Here is an 18,464-nt window from a genome sequence, read left to right as displayed (position 1 = left end):
CCCTTCAGCCCAGTATCCTGTCTACCGACAGTGGCCAATGCCAGGTGCCCCAAAGGGAGTGATCCCAACAGGCAATGATCAAGTGATCTCTCTCCTGCCATCCATCTCCACCCTCTGACAAACAGAGGCTAGGAACACCATTCCTTACCCATTCTGGCTAATAGCTATTAATGGACTTAACCTCCATGAATGTATTTAGTTCTCTTTTAAACCCTGTTATAGTCCTAGCCTTCACAACCTCCTCAGGCAAGGAGATTGACTGTGCACTGTGTGAAGAACTTTCTTTTATTTGTTTTAAACCTGCAGCCCATTAATTTCATTTGCTGTCCCCTAGTTCTTATATTATGGGAACAAGTAGATAACTTTTCCTTATTCACTTTCTCCACACTACTAATGATTTTACATACTTCTATCATATCCCCCCTTTGCCTCCTCTTTTCAAAGCTGAAAAGTCCTAGCCTCTTTAATCTCTTCTCATATGGTGACCCGTTCCAAACCCCTAATCATTTTAGTTGCTCATTTCTGAACCTTTTCTAATGCCATTCTATATATTTTTTGAGATGAGAAGACCACATCTGTACGCAGTATTCAAGATGTGGGTGTACCATGGATTTATATAAGGGCAATAAGATATTCTCCATCTTATTCTCTATCCTTTTTTTAATGATTCCTAACATCCTGTTTGCTTTTTTGACTGCCATTGCACACTGCATGGACGTCTTCAGAGAACTATCCACAATGACTCCAAGATTTCTTTCCTGATTAGTTGTAGCTAAATTAGCCCTCATCATATTGTATGTATAGTTGGGGTTATTTTTTCCAACGTGCATTACTTTATATTTATCCACATTACATTTCATTCACCATTATGTTGCCCAGTCACTTAATTTTGTGAGACCTTTCTGAAAATTTTCACAGTCTGCTTTGGTCTTAACTATCTTGAGCAGTTTAGTATCATCTTCAAACTTCACCACCTCACTGTTTACTTCTTTCTCCAGATCATTTGTGAATAAGTTGAATAGGATTGGTCCTAAGACTGGGGGAACACCATTAGTTACCCCTGTCCAGTCTGAAAAACTGTATATGTTGCATGTTAGAAAGGAATGTGTGAGCTTAGAATTTTGATATTTTTTTAACTGGAAGATATACAGTTTGCTGCTCTTTATGACTTAGGAACCCAGTGCCACAACTAGCACAGATTCTGCTTCATACATGGCTAAGTTTGCATGAGAGATTAAACTCAATTAGAAACCAGAGCTGCTACATATTATCTGTTCTGCTCATCTGAAACAAGTACAGTCCTGCTCATCTGAGATGAGTACAGAGGAAACTGTGTAAAACAAAGCCTTCAACTTGTTTACATGCTTGAAAATGGTCTCAAATCCAATGATGCACGATTTCACGTCTTTCACTTCTTCTGTAACAGTAGGTGCTGATAACCAAAATGAATGCCAGATTCTGGGCACCAAGGTAATATTCATTGTTGAAAGCTTGCTATCACCATGTGACACATAGAAAACATTGGAAATTTTTTCCAGCTACTGCCAACATATTTGCAAAAATAGTGAGATTTACTGGATCCTAACAACAAAATCTCATCTGAACTGAGCACAAAAGCTGCGGGAGAGAAAACCCAGCTGTTTCTGGAAATCATTCTGATCTGAGAATACAAGAAAACTGAAAAAGCATTCAAAACCTTCAACATAATGCTCCACAGGAAATGGAAAATGACTATGGCCCATAATCTGAACCCGAAGTCTTTGGTGCCGAGGATTCTTTTCGAAATGTCATCTAGGTGTTGCACCCCTTCCTAGAGGTGAATTTTGCAGCAGACTACAACCATTATGCCAATGTGTTTTAACCATTTGCCACTAAATATGAAATTTCAAATCTGAATGGGGAATTTAATACTTACAGGAACATGCCTAACTCTGACAATGTGAAACTGGATGTTCTGGCTTTTTGGAACAGTCTTCAAGACACACTTCCCAACTTCAGCAAAGTGGCATGGTGAGCTTCAGTGTATGCCCTGGATCTGTTGATGCAGAGCGCTTATTTTCAAAGTTGTGCTACCTCCAAGAAAGCAAGAGGCTCAACATGAGTGAAGATATAATAAGCAGGATTTTTGGAAAAACTATTAGTGCTGATAGAGACATAAATACCTTTATACATAAAAAAATTCAATTAGACTGTAGAAAAATGTGTATATTTATAAACATTTTGTGTTTTTCTTTTTCCATGATTTTTCCTGATTTTTCAAATTATTTTTAACATGATTTCATCCTGGTTTTAATGTTTGGAAAATAAATACCAAAACATTCCTAGAATTTCTGTATTACAAATAAAAACTGAAAAGGCAGAACACTAAATATGATGCAGAGTCACTAGGACCCTTTGATGCTATCATAATATAAATAAATAATGCCATAAAACAATTGACTTCTGGACCCACACTGAAATTTCCCTAGCATTCTGTAGTAAGAAGGATCCTTTAGTGTCTGAAGTATCCCCAATGTGAGATTGTCTAAGCTCCTATCTGCTATGAGGATGAAAGGGTTTTGGCCAATTTGCGTCCCTTGGAACCTGAGGATTTCATTCCATCCTTTTCACTCAGGCAAAGTTCCTATCAATGGAGGAATAGATTCTTACTCTTTCCCTTTGACCACCCACAAAACAGAAGAAAGTTGCCAATTTATATATGTTTCTGGGACCAGGGCTGGAGGAGTCCCAGTATGGAAGATGAAGAGTGGTCCAGTAGTTGAGGTATTTGTCTGGGACTCAGGAGGCTTAGGTTCAAATCACTACTCTACCACAGGTTGACTGTGGATAAGTCCTCTGTCTTTCTGTACCTCAGTACCCTATCTGTAAAATGGGGATAATATCACTTCCCTACTTCAGCAGGGTGTTGTGAGGAAAAAATGTCTTAAAGACAGATGCTCTTTCATTATGGAAACAGGAGCCACATAAATACCTGAGATAGAATACCACATGAGAAAAGCATTCCTTCTAATTGCTTTGCAGATATACTTGCAATGCTGCAGAATCTAAATTCTTTCCTCTGTATAGTGCTGTGATTTCTGATGTGATTGCTAATATTTTACTCTTTTATTTTTAATGTTGGCTTCTTTGTCATGGGACAAACTTGAATTTGTCCATTTGTTACTTTGCATATCTGTTGATAGCTTTGACTCTTGTGCATACTAGCTTTTTGATATTTTTAGATTGCTTTATTTATTATGCATATTTTATGTTAACAATTCTATTTGCATAGGGTTTGGAAGTACTTAAAGCACTGCTGAAAATATTTTATCTGCATAAAAAAAATATTCTTTAGGGGCCCTTTTCATTCTAGTTTAGAGTTCCTGTTTAGAATCTTATTTTTTATTTCTGGTCTGATCTTAAGAAAATTTCTTTTTCATTCAGATTCTTAAACCACAACTGACAATGTGGTATTTGAGTGCAGTGAATCCAATCTTGCAAAATTGTCATGACATTCTACCAGCCTAGGCACAAAAATTACTTACTCACACATATCACGATGATAAAACCACTGATATTTTACTCCAACATTAAAACTGAAGTACTCACCATGACCAATATATGAAATGGAATTCTGAAAGGCTAAATTATTTAATTGTTTTTAATAACCAGGGCTTTTAAGGCTTTATTACATCTTGCATAGTTTACATTCAATGAGGGATTCAGAGAGATTAAAAGCAATTTGCACACAGATAAGTGCTTTTCACTTCAGCAAAAAACATCTGGAAAAATACCTCTCAGTACAAATGTTCAGGTGGTTTTTTATACATACAAAATATACTAACATAGAACTTCTAAGTGTGTCAACACTGGAGATAAGTTTTTTAATTATAGCAAATATCATTGTTTCCAATATTTACATATATTTTCTGCACTTTTTAAAAACATAGTAGAAAATATTTTAAGTATTTTGCAACAGATGAACAAAAATATTGATTGAGTCATTCTAAAGTTAATGGTAAAACTTCAACTATATGAGGATAGGTCATTGCCTGGCCCCATGCAACCACAAAGGTGTGTGAGGATTTAGAGTAAGACTCCATGTCCAGTCTCCTATATGGTCTCCCTACTTTGTGGCTATAGGGACTGTGCACTCAGCGCTTCCCTCCCAACCCCATCCAGGTGGGCAGAGACTGTGCAGAAAAGGAAGGGGAACAAGCAAAGACTTGACTCTGCTATTATAGGAGCTAGCAGAGCTCAACTGTTACAGGGCAGTAGTAATCTACTAGTAATTAGGAACAGTAGATTTCTTCCCCACTTGGGGTAAATTAATTGTGGATAATACAGTTATGTATCGTGCTTTACTCAAGGCTAGATGTAAGTTATCAGTGAATGATTCTGCAACTCCTACTAATAGAACGGATAGGACAGATTTTGTGTTCCTTAATCACACAGATAAGTATATTACACCATGAACAAGGCCCGTTGAAGTAAATGAGCCTACATTTGAATTAAAGAGCTACTCAGCCCAAGGAAGGTTAGCAGAATCTAATTCTTCTTGAGCAAAGGATGTCTGACTAGGATCTTAATTATAAACTAGGCTTTCTATAGTGATATTCTGATACAATCAGTGATCCAGCTCTACATAATGGATCCTTCCCATCATTACTTGCACTCCATTTCAACTAATGTTTTAATATAATTTACACATCAACTGTGCAATGAATTCTTTCTGTAGAGTACTCATAATAACATATAAGTACTCATCAGAAAAGAATATAAATCAATTCAAGGTAATCAAGTTACATACCCAATTGTGTTTTACATCCCATTTAAAAAAAGGACAGAAGATAATTTCCCTTTGTTAGTTGATTTTTCTTTTTTTGCCATGAACATAAATGAAAGTATCTCTGAAAATAAAGTATGTTTCTCTGAAAAGAGGTATCACTCTTCTAATTTTAACATACATATAAAAGGTAACCATAAAAGATCACTTTTGAAAAATGTAATGAAAAAAATCAAATTTCTTGTGAAATGTTAAAATTGCAACATTTGCTTGCTTCATTCAATTACTCCTGAGTTTGGCTTTGATTCAGTATGCACATAAACAGGTGTTTAACTCAAAGTATGTTTTTAAGTCACAGTGACTACAGAGGAACTTTTAAGTATGACCTAAGTGCTTTCCTCAGTAGGGATGAATTTAAGCACATGTTTAAATGATTTGCTGAAGTAGAGTTTGTTTTTCTCTCCCCCCGCCACATGTTGCTCCAAATATACATTAAAAAAATCTCACTCTCCATCAAAAAAACTCTTGAAGGTAGAGCCTCAGGTAATGTAAACTACCATAGCTCTGTAAACTTCAGCTCCCTTTGACTTTAATGGAGTTTGGACAATTTACAGTCATTGGGTATCTGCCCCCTTTAATCAAATATGTTTCATCATAAACTCAAACTCTAAGGTTATGTCTACATTGGTGCACATACCCAAGTACTGGATCATATTCATGCTATCACGAGCCAGCCAAGTCTGCCCCAAGAGTCCACATTTGCTGTGCTGGACCCACATAGAACACTGTATCCACATCTACCAACATCCACACTGCTGCTCTAGGTACACAAGTTTATTGCTACGATTTCAGGGTTCATATTCCAGGATTCTTTGCATCACACTTTCACTGCTTTCACACATATGGTGATGGTGCTTCTGGATCATCTTGTCCCTCACTTCTGTCTCTGAAAAAAATTGAGTAAAAGTCATGGATCAATTGGTGATGTGGTCCTGTTCCTGCTCCCTGTTGCTGGACAAACGTTTATGGAATGGAATAGGTACTGTGCAAGATGTTGGATAGTATTTTGGCAGCCTTTTTTTTTTTTTTTTTTACATGCTGAAGACAGCAGGCCTTGAAGACTGATAACAATTTATTTATTGCACAGTGCATGTACATATTAACAGCTGTTATTGCCATGGAATCACCATTGATTTATTGTTGCTTTTGGTCCAGGAGAGCTAGCAGGGTGTGGTGGGATCAGATCGTCTCGCAGACTTGGGATGACCAGCACTGGCTACAGAACTTCTGCATAAAGAAACAGACCTTCACGAAGCTGTATGAGGAGCCAGCACCAACCCTACAAAAACACAACAGTCATTTGAGGAAAGCCATGCTGGTTCAGAAGTGGCCGGCTATCCCAAACAGCTACAAGTCTGTGGCAAACCAGTTTGGGGTTGGAAAGTCCACTGTTGGGGCTATGGTTCTGAAGGTTTGTGAGGTGATTAACAGTATGATTTACCCACAAGGGTATGGCATACGAAACATTCCTGGAAGTATAGATCATTTGCAGAAGATGGGGTTCCCACTGTGCTTGGGCCATTGATGGCACTCATGTGCCAATAGATTAACTCCCACAAAGAATAAGTGAGCAGGTGAACCACACACGATACTATTCCATCATTGTCAAGACTTGGTGGATCACAGAGGCAAGTTTATGAATACTAATGTGGGGAGAACAGGAAACCCTCACACTAGGGTACTGAGGAGATCTGGCTTGTATTTGAAGGGAGAAGCAGGGACTTTATTCCCCAGAAACAATATTATAATATATAGTGTATCTTTGATAACTGTTTTTTTGGGAGACCATAGCTCATGAAAGCATAACCTTATGTCAGCAACCTTGGAAAAAAAGAATTAAATTTCAAGCTCACTAGCTAAGGGATGGTAGTGGATTGAACATTTCATACACTCTATACTCATTGGTGCTGTCTACAAACCCTTTTGCATGCAAGTGTAGCCAACACTATTTGTATGATTGTGGCCTGCTGAGCACTGCACAAAATTTGTAAAAGTAAAGGTGAATATTTCTGCCTGGAGTGGACTCAGGACACTTCCGGTTGTCAAACCCTGTACAGAAAGCCAGATCCTAGTGTCATAGTATATTTCCCCAATCTGAACCTTAGAGTCCAAAAAATTGGGGTACCAGCATGAATTCCTCTAAGCTTAATTACCAGCTTAGATCTGATACACTGCCACCACCCAAAAAATGTAGTGTTTTGGGGCACTCTGGTCCCCCCAAAAACCTTCCCTGGAGACCCCCAGACCCAAATTCCTTGAGTCTTACAACACAGGGGAATAAACCATTTCCCTCTCCTTCTCCTTTCTTCCTCCCAGATCTTTCCCGCCCTGGGTACACTTGGAGATCACCGTGATTCAAACTCCTTGAATCACAACACAGAGAAATCAGGGTGGTTCCCCCACTTCTCTCCCCCTCCCTTCTCCTTCCCTGTTAAGTACAGACTCAATTCCCTCGAGCCTCAACAAGGGAAAAAAATCAAACAGGTCTTAAAAAGCAAAACTTTTAATAAAAAGAAAGAAAAAAAGTAAAAGTATCTCTGCAATTTAGATGATAAAAGTTACAGGGTCTGTCAGTTTATAGAAACTGGAGAAAAAGCCTCCTCCAGCAGAAATACAATTTAAAATACTTCCAGCCAAATACACATTTGCAAATATAGAAAACAATCAAGAGACTATAACCGCCTGGTCTACTTAATACTCACTATTCTGAATATATAAGAGACTGTAGCAGGGAGATTGGCAAGAAACCTGGTTGCACGTCTAATCCCTTCCAGGACCCAGAGAGAACAAAACCCAACCCAAAAAACACAAACAAAGGCTTCCCTCCACCGAGATTTGAAAGTATATTGTCTCCTGATTGGTCCCCTGGTCAGATGTTTGGTTCCCTGTTTGTTAACCCTTTACAGGTAAAAAAGACATTAACCCTTAACTATCTGTTTATGACACCTAGACACATGAGACACGTGCATACTGGTACTGGGCCCAGGGAGGTTAGGGAAATTAGTGATGCCATATAAATGCACATCTGGGCAGCACAGGAAGACAGAGAATGACATCTGGTTTGTGATGCTGCTTGGGGACCATCTTTACAGACTTTATATGAAACTGCTTTAACCATGCTTGATGGAACATGCCAACAGAGGTATGAGGCAAAAGTGGTTCTTAAGAGTGTTGTTTTCATCATCCATGTGTTAAATTTCTTAATTTATGCTTGTACCATCACACATCTGTATGAAACCCATTGTTACTGGTTACCTTTAATGCGTTTACAGCATGGGGTGAGGGTTTGTGTTGGTGGCAACTGTGGCTGTGTTGTGCTGCAATAATTTTTCAGCATGTTTATGCTTCTACTACAGTTTTCACATCTGACTGTAAGCTATCTCTCGTCGTTGGCAGTGATCCCTCTAGGTCGAGGATGATCTCTTCTGCAGGTGTATATTTTTTATGGGTCCTTTGGTGACTGAGGAGTCCAATCCTTGATTCACAGGCCTGTTGGCAGATGTTGTAGGTGGTGTTGGAAGTCAGGGTTGGGCCATGATTGCTGTGTGACGGTTGTTCATCTTTTCTTTTCTGGTGATTTTTTTCTGCGACCAGGGCAAGGCAATTTTTCTCAAAAATGGATGTTCCTTCTATGAGAAGTTTTTGCCATTTATCCCTGTCCTAGGCAACTGTCTCCCAGTGTTCATTGTTGATGCCACATCTCTTGATGTTTATCTTGAGGATGCCTTTAAAGAGTTTCTTCTAGCCTCCTCGTTTCCTTTCTCCTTTGGTGAGTTAGGCATAGAGCAGTTGTTTTGGTAAGCGTACGTCCAGCATGCACACATGGTGCCCACTCCACCTCAGCTGGTGCTGGATAATCAAGGCCTCAACATTAAAGATGTTGGCCTCTGTGAGGACACTGGCATTAGTGCGGCGATCCTCCCACTTTATGTTGAGGATCTTCTGAAGAAAGTGCTGGTGCTGACGTTCCAGGGTTTTCAGGTGTTTTTGGTAGGTCACTCAAATCTCACAGCTGTAGAGGAGAGTTGGAACTACCATCGCTTTATAAACAAAAAGTCTAGTGTGTGTTCTGATGTGATTGTCTTGCCACATGCTCAGCAATCTGCCAAAGGCAAGGCTGGCACAGTGGATTCTGTACTGAATCTTGACATGCATGTCTGCCCCTCTGAGAGCGATGGCAGCCCAGATAGGCAAAATATTCCACATTTTCCAGTTCTTCTTTGTCAATTTAGATATTCCTTACTGGGTCTGATGATTGACCAGAAGCTGGCTTTTAGAGAACTTTAGTTTTGCTGATGATCAGAGTTAGTCCTAGGCTTTTGTAAGCTTCAGAGAAGCAATTAAGGGCTATTTGTAGATCCTCCTTTGAGTGTGCAACTACAGCACGATCATCTGGAGTTTGGTTATTGTTGCTGAAAGAGAGCCTATGTCTACAACTTTGCTAAATGTGATTAAGTCTTAAGGTGAGTCTGTTGCTGGTGACAAGTTACTGCTTCTTTCACTGCATTGATTCTTAATTTTGTATGTGTTTATCCCAATTTCCAAATGTATGGGGAGCTTGACTTAACAGTTTCTACAATGCTTTAACAGTTCACTCAGCAGCTGCTTCGGGGATACTAGCAGTCTTTTTGTGACCGACTGTGCTCTAGTAAAGGCCACCACTCACAGTTGCATGGAAACCCTTTTGAGGGGATTTCTTCTTCATGTTTATAGTGTTGGTTTGGTCTGGTATGCCTGAATTCCTTTTCATTGTCTAAAGTGCCTGCCAGAATTCACACCAGTTTGAAACCCTTGTTGATAAGTTTCATGGAACATGATTAAAATGTGGGAAAGGGTTCCTGGGGGGCAGGAGGAATACAGTCACTGTGTCACTGGTTTGGTTGTTCATTGTCTTCAGTGACTGCCCAGTTCACAACTTGTAAAGACCTCTCTTTCCAGATATGCTGCAATGTACTTGAAATGTTTGGGGTGTGGATGCTGCAGAGGCATAGCAGTCACTGTGTGATTACTAGTATTTTCTGTTTCTTTGTTTCTCCCAACATGTGCAATAAAGACATTACAAATTATAGAAATCTGTTATTTGCTGACTGCATCGATTAAATCACCTTTGTGGAAAAATTTTAAATGTATTTGAGTATAGAAAACTTACCCCATCCTTTCCCCATCCCTGATGTTTATCCCAGAGGCTGCTGAGATTCCAGAACTTTTGGGGACATTAAAAATATTTTCTCAGTTAGCATTGCAAAACTAGCTATACATCATTGAATGATACGAAGTAGGAAACTTGGCTTTTCGTGTAGTACCTAAGTACACCTGTAGTGTTTAGTGGATGGGTGTTTTCAATGCACACAGTAAGGATGCCCAGGGTCCATGGTGTAGAACAAGTGATTTTCTTTCCATAATAATTTTCCCATTTTTTGTTCTTCATAGGAGAGACAACACAACAGTTTGTTGAAAGAAGTACGTTAGTACAGCACGCCTACTGGAACCATTAAACAATGCTGACAGTGGCTGTACCGCATAGATTTGGAACGTGTGTTGCATGAATGATTTTTGAAATGCAGTCATGCATCATGGTTTGAAATGTCCCTGCACTGCTGTGCACAAAACAGAAATTAATTCAGAAATGGACAACATTATATGCAGTGCTGCTACCTTCTACTTCTCACATATGCAGTGATACCAATGAATGGATGCTTTTTAAGGTCAGGCTTGACAAAGCCCTGGCTGGGATGCTTTAGTTGGGGACATAGGCACCAACTTCGTGGATGCTCCACGCCCCGCCCCAAATCATCTCCCACTCCACCTCCTCCCCTTAGCGCTCCACCAGGTCCTGCTTCTCCCCACTCCCTCCCAGCACTTGCGCAGCAAAGCAGCTGTTTCATGTGGCAAATCTGGGAGGAAGGGGGGAAGAGGGGGAACACGGCGCACTTGGGGGAGGAGGAGCAGCCAGGGTGGGGATTTGGGGAGGGGTCCAATAGGAGCAGGGAGGGACGCAGTTGGGGCGGGAACTTTGAGTTAGGTGTGGAGTCAGGGCAGGGGCAGGCCAGGGCCAGGGGCATTGCAAGCACCCACTGGCACCGAAAAAAGTTGGTGCCTGTGGTTGAGGATTGGTCTTGCTTTGAGCAGGGGATTGGATTAGATGACCTCCTGAGGTCCCTTCCAACCCTTCCAGCCCTGATATTCTATGATTCTCTGAAAGGGGAGTTACCTGTGCAATCATTGCAAGACAGTGCTTTGCATCATCCGTGTTATTTCATGATGTGTCACAGGGATTTTATGTGTAAGTGTGGTAAATTCATGTAAGGAGATTGTGTTCTATTCATTTCTATATACAATAGTGCACTAAAACTGAACTCGCAACTAACGGAATGTGGCAATGTTACACCTAGTTCCCAATTTCCTTACCATACAAAGCTGAACTATGAGGTCAGTGAGTGCATTAGTTAATTACCTCATCATCTTTACTGTACTGATTTCTTTTTCACACATTGTTATGTATGTGGGAAAAGATATAGGCAATAGGTCAAATGTTTCTGTTCTGTTACTAGCGGGACATACATCCTGAAATGACAACAGGAAGGGAAATGTATTGTTATACACAGAAAAACAACAGCAGAAAACCATTCACAGGAGAAAAAGAGACATACAGTGAAATCAAAATCAAATATTTATGAAGCTATGCGAGATGGATGGTTCCAGGCAATGGGAAGTAGATTGAACAAGCACAAAAAATTCAATGTCTAATTTTATGACAAGTTGCACAGGACATCAGAACAGCACATAAACACACTATCCTGCTGTGGTCCTACTGTCATCAACATATTTATCCTGGTAACATATGAAATAACGAACAAACCAATTTCCAAGATAAAATTTCCAATATAATATGTGAGAAGGCTAGATAATAAATACCAGATCAGGAATCAGCAACCTTTGGCACACGGCCTGTCAGGGAAATCCACTGGTGGGCCAGGATAGTTTGCATCCACAGGTTCAGCAGATCACGGCTCCCACTGGCCGCAGTTCACCATTCCAGGCCAGTGGGGGCTGCAGGAAGTGGCATGGGCCGAGGGAAGTGCTGGCTGCCACTTCCCGCAGCTCCCATTGCCTGGAACCGCAACACATGGCCAGTGGGAGCTGCGATTGGCTGAACCTGCAGATGCTGCAGGTAAACAAACCCTCTCGGCCCGACAGCAGAGTTCCCTGATGGGCCTCGTGCCAAAGGTTGCCAATCCCTGTACCCCAGGGACACATTTCAAACAATAAAAATAGAAACTCTTACCTGTGGCCTCCTCCCCCACCCCATTTGACGTCTATGAACAGTCCTTCTCCACAATCAGGGGGAACACTGAGGTAGTATGGTTCGTGGAGCCATGGCAGGTTGGGGGTTGCTCTTTACAGGAGCTTCTGGGGCTGGTTCCTGTGGATTTTCCATCACTTCTGGAGGCTCAATGCTGTCATTCTGACCACTTGAAGGTGTGGGGCTTAGCTCCATGGAGGATTAGCTGCATGGAGCTACTGGTGTAGCAGCATTCTGTGCAGCAGATAGAGGAGAAGGCGGCTGATGTGCTGGTGCATGGGCCTCAGCAGCTAGTGGATACTAAACTCACTGTGACAGCAGTCCTATTAACCCCCCCCAAAATGAGTGTATGCTCATGGTCTTTGCACTGCCTCTACCCTGCTAGGTAGCATTCCAAGACCCTCTCCTCCTGTGGCAGAGACTGGTCCTCCTTGGTTCTCATGAACTTAGATTGCTCCTGATTCCTCTGCTCCATCCCAGCAAGCAGGTCCTCCCTTCCATGGTCTTCCACTCCCTTTTCTCAGATTCTCCCTCTTCCCTCAGATTGGAAGGATTTCAATGTCTTCTCCCAAAGGTCTTGCAAATGAAATAAAGAAAAAAATGGAGAAGTAACTCATCCACCCCCATAACATTTCTTTGCAGTAAAATCATACAATTTTGCCACTTGAAACATTTAAGAAATGTAATTCTCTCTCCATTACATGCCCTGGTTCTCAAAATGTGGCTTTCCAGTTCAGTGCCGGGGATCTCTCAATCTATGCCAGGGAGATTTTTATGAGAATGGTCACAGCATTACATATCAGTGAATGGAGCGGTATGATGAGCTATGAACGTGGCCCTAACAGATTGGCACTCTCAGTAAACCTCAAGAGCCAGCTGGAGTTCATGCTGCATAAGAAATTTGCTAAATAAACTTTCATCACTGGGAGAAAATAATTACAGAAATTGACAAAATCTTGAGCTGGGACATAGATCTTTTATCCAAAAGGAAATCTGAACCCACATCTCCCCATAGGCCCATCTCCAAGAGCCCTGGCTGTGTGTCTGCCTGCCAAATATTAAATGTACATGGAGAGAGAGATGCTGCAACTTTATTAAACTTTTCCTAGGACTCAGAGCTGTACCGGAAATCGTTTCCTCAGACAGCTTTAAAGATATGCTGAACTGTGATTTTCTCCAAACTGAAAATGGACTCCCTTCTAGCTCGTGCAGCTCCACTCTGAGTGGGCCCAGAATTCTGCCTATGTCCCAGTTAAAAAAAGAGAAATTCAAGGACAGACACTGCAAATTTACTAAAAGTTTCCTGGGGTCCAGGACCACAACACAAGTCTTTCCCTATGCTTAACTGTGTTCTGCTCCACCCGAATCCTCTCTGCTCCACACAGCCTGGGAAGCCCACTGCCTGCCATTCAGCTGTGAAATGGGCAGACATGGGGGAAAATCTCATTTTTTACTTTTCCTAGTTTCTATGAAATGTAGCTTGACCATGAGCCACACTACCTGCAATTGTAGCTAGTCAGAAAATGTCAATCTTAATGTATAAGAAATTGTTTTTGCTGGAGGTGCATTTTGGGGTTGGCCATAGGAGAGGTTGGTTAGAGGTGGTAAACATGGAGGAGGGTTGTATGGAGACTATGATGTGGCTTAAGAACTGTACCTCACACACAGACAGAGCAATCCATGGCATATTAATTAAGGAAGAAAAAGTTTTGGACATAATTTCAAATGCCCTAGATTTTAAATGTGTGAGTTTAGCACCGCAACAAGGGAGGAATTTTTATTGGTGGGGGCAATTGGAACTTACCAGCCTGAGGTTCTGGTCACTGCCTAGGCTCTGGTCCATCTTCCGGCTTCTCCTCAACAGTTTTTGAAACCTGGTCCTCTTGGTATAAATGCAGAATTATCTCTTCTTTGCCTTCATGATCTGCTGGGTGGGGCTTAATGTCCCCTGCTGCTTCATCACTCTCCTTTCTGTCACACTGGAGAATCTGCCCAGCAGGTTAAGCATCACATTGTGAGTCACAGGAAGCTCAGTACTAGGTAGCCTGGATAGCACACTGCTGGATTCCTCATAGGATAGGCATGTGAAATGTGCCCTCCTAGACAGAATGTTGGAGTCCAGTACAGTACAGATACTTCAGGTACTTCATTCATTCCCTGCAGTGAATAAGAGTATGATAAATACCCAGCTCCTCTAGCCTCCTGGAAATTTGTCTGAAGAGGTGTTTGTTCCTGCTTCTCCACCTGAAATTGTGTAGGATGCAGTACTCTTCCTAGACATATATTAAAACTCTAGTATGCTCTTCTGACCAGCTAGATGTTCGTGGAGCTGTTATTATTTTCATTTGTTGTAGTGAACTTTGCACACTGCAGCAGAAGCCTAGTAAGATGGGCAAGACACTACTAAAGCTATATACAGATTGCATGGAACAGAAGAAGGGACAGTGCCATGTGGGAATGGGAGTGAAGGACTGTTGAGACTCAAGACCTGGTACCCTTATCTCCATCCACACTGAAAATAATGCTAGTTGCAGGGCCATACCACTGATAACATGCACGGACTCATACCCCTCACGGAAGCTAGCTAGCTCACACCAAAACACACATTCAGGGGTTTTAGTGTGAACAGTGGGGAGGGGCCGGCGGTCAGCACATCAGTGCACCTGGACACATGTAATGTCCTCAGTATAGACATACCTTCAAGGTAACCCTGCATTCTCAGTTGTTTTGATCCATCCTGGAACCAGTGAGTCAGTGTTTGTAACAAAACTTTAGCAATGAAACCAGATGGTTTCAGACAAATCGTTCACCAATTCTCCTCCTTTTTGCTGACTCTGGAATCCAGTATCTGAAAAATGATTTGGTGAAAGGTTAGTTTGACCTTCTGCTACACTTTGCTGGCACCATCCATCTTACACGTGATCTCACTACAAAACATTCGCAAAGCTTTACTGGAGATATTGCTACATTCTGTATAGTCTTTTTTCAGTAATACTGTAAAACAGCACAACTCTGTTTAAACAGCAACATTACCACTGCTCTTCTATGTATTTCTTCTTCTTCTCAAGGGTAACCATAGGATTAATAGAATTTTCATTACTAATGGTGTGCTCCACTGAATACCCACTTCTTCCCATTCAAAATACCATAAGGTTACTAACTAAAATATTATATTGTTTACAGTGCACTAAAGATAATCAAAGTGATACCTATTTAAGCAACAAATAGTTTCCCTTTTGAAGCAAAGCAGAACTTAATCAGATTTATAGGTATGTGAGTGTGTGTGCATGCGGGGGGGGGCATATTTTATTTTTTGGCCTATTCTTGTAGAAATTTGAAATAACTGAGCAGTTAAAATTCATGATCTACACTTTTGTGTCATTATTATTGCATTAGCATGAAATTATGGTTCTAGTTAGTCATAATTATATTCATAATTATTCAATTTATCACTATAGGTCCTCCTGGAAATTTTATTGGAGAAGTTATTAACATTAATAAATTGTTTTTCTTCATATCCATATTATTAATTCAGCTCATGTGTGATATGAACTATCAGCCATAAAATTATTACAAACTCTAGCTTTGTATGGCTGACTTAATGATAGAGAGTCTGGTAACCTTTTGTCAGTTTGCTTGTTAACTGTTTGTCTTCCTCAACTACGGTAAACATAGCAATATCCAGGCAGTGAAATAGTCTCATGCCAATATACCAAAGGGGCTTGATGGAGTTACCCGATCCTTCTGGCTGAGCAGTTCTTCTTAACTTCCTCAGACTCTGAGACACTTTAAATAAAGTACATTATTTGGGGATGTGGTGAAGGGCAGAAAAATTGTCATTCACTACCTAGTCTTGTGGTTCTTTTACTATAAATACCAATAACAGCATTAATGTATGACTGATTTTTTGAATGTTTAATATTCTTGTTCTTTTCTATACAGGAGGTCAGACTAGAGTATCATATTAGAATTTAAACCTATGAATCTTTTGTATTTTATTTCATGAAAACGCTGGCATATGTAGGTTCCTTTTTCCTTATCCCATTTTACGTATTTCTTCCTCTGTAAGGTTCTTAGCCACCAATTTGGAAGCATTCACCCTCTTTGTTTTTTTGTTTTGAGGTTTAGTAATCTTCCCTGTCCATCTTCTCACCTCAGTCACCTGATATCATCATCACATGCCCAAATATCACTGTATAACAAAGAATGGGGCCAGACAGTGCCCTGAAATTCTGTATTGCAATATGTGAAATGGAGACAGAAAGCAAACTGGAGAAAGTAGTCAACAGGGCTCAAAAAAATTCTGTCAAAACTGTTTTTTGACCAAAAAATGGGTTTTTAACTAAATGAAAATGTTTATGAAAAGTATCTTCTGTTTGTGAAAATGTGCCAGGTAGTTTACAGAAAGAAAATAACTATAGTCCTTGACCCTGCTGAGGAACTCTTAGTGTATTGTACATGAGAAATGTGCTTGACACAGCCTTATCAAAACACTAGGGAATCTGTAAAGGCATTTAGTTAATTTATTTATTTACTTCCATTTATAATATAGAACATTTGTGAAGACTCTGGCTGAGCTGTCTGAGCCCTGCGACTCTGGAACAGATAAAGAAGAGCAAATTAAAGATGCGTTTGTAATTGATATTGCTGACAAGAAAGTGTCACTACAGTTACAGATGGATTTAGAGCTAGCACTGAAGAAAGGTATTCAAACAGCTTATCACTTTGTTCTTATTAGGAAACAAAATACAGACCAGGGAACAGCTACAGGACTGAGGAAGTTGCTCATTGGTCAATTTTAGCTAAAGCAAGACAGAAAGAATGAATGCAATATGTTCCAGAAAAGTGATAGATATCAGGGAACACGCAGAAAGACAGGCATGCATTTGCAAGCACAACCAAGGAGAAAATTATTGTGCACAAAAGAAGAGATGCAGAAAATGAAAATTGGGGACATTTGAGGTGGTCTGGTGTGCTAAAATGCTGAAAGAGGGAGCTGCTGGAGACACAGAATAGGATCAGAGAGCATTTCCTTTTGGGACTGACTACCTGTGGAGAGGACACATATATTTTAATAAAATTATAACTTAATGGCAGGAAAATGGACTTTAAGATAAATGCAGATACAGATATCACTAATATCTCAGAAACCATACCAGATCCCAGCACAGCAAATAAAGTTAGAGTCTGTAAAAACTAATTCATACAATGAACAAGGTAAACTACTATGTCTGGAAAATTTTATTTCACAAAGTATACAACGGGGAAAGTTTTATCAATTTAATATTTCCATGGTGTTGGGTACAAATGTGAACAATCTAGTGGGTCAGCCTTGGGAGCCACATAGAGGAAATTAATCTAGATGGTTATTTTGAGGACATAGGCATGCTGAAATGTGAAACAGTGACGATTATACTTAAATTGTCATTACACTTTGCAAGGTACCTTGCCATTGCTTCAAAAAGTGGAAGAAGAAATAATTAAAATAATTTGAGTTATCAGCATCAGTTGTGGGATGAAAACATTGGTATTGTCTTGTGACAAAAAATAATTCTGTAAATAATAATGTTCTAATGCGGCAAACTCATTTAGGGAAGACCTTACTGATGGAGATAACTAAAAAAACCCAGCAACCCATAGACTGTATTTGATACAATTGTTTAGCTTTCTGGGATATATTCAGCAGATTCCTAGAATACAAGTTGATATTATGCCGAGCCTAGGAATCCATTTCAGGTGAGAGGCTTATTGGTCCTGGACAAAATTGTTAGAAAAGACACGCAAAGGAAAGAAATACTGAATAAAATCCATGAAGGTCACCAGTGAAATGCCTCTGTTAGCCCTTATGTTTGGGCGGTGTCTGTGGGTTTGAGCAGCATTTAGGAAAAATAACCACATCTTCAGTACTGGCATGTTTGTGGTTTTCTACATCTATAGAAACTCTGCCTCTTGATCCTGCCAGCAGCCATGTCAGCCTCAAGGAGCAACTCTAAGTTGTGCAGGCTGGTAATGATTTTGAAAGGTCAATTATAGTAGCAACAGATCAGCCTGACGTGACCTCAAACTGATTACATCCCTTTTTTTCCCTAGCCACATCTTCTACAGTGTAGCATAGGGGCCAGGATAGAGGTGTAACTGGATCCCCTATGCTACATTGACCTTTCATTACTCTGTGCCAAAGGAATCCTCAGATAGCCAGTTAGGCTGGCTTTATAGAAGCTTTTTTTCTGGTATGCTGGTGCAAAGCTTCATCTGATGGCAGGAATTGGCACTAAGTGCCTGCATGCAAGGTTTGTCAAGTTCACATATTGGCTAAGAGAAAAGGGCCATTGAAAT

This window comes from Gopherus flavomarginatus, chromosome 1 (assembly GCF_025201925.1).
Source record: "Gopherus flavomarginatus isolate rGopFla2 chromosome 1, rGopFla2.mat.asm, whole genome shotgun sequence".
NCBI classification, from domain to species: Eukaryota; Metazoa; Chordata; order Testudines; family Testudinidae; genus Gopherus; species Gopherus flavomarginatus.
Note: the sequence above shows the minus strand (reverse complement) of the source record.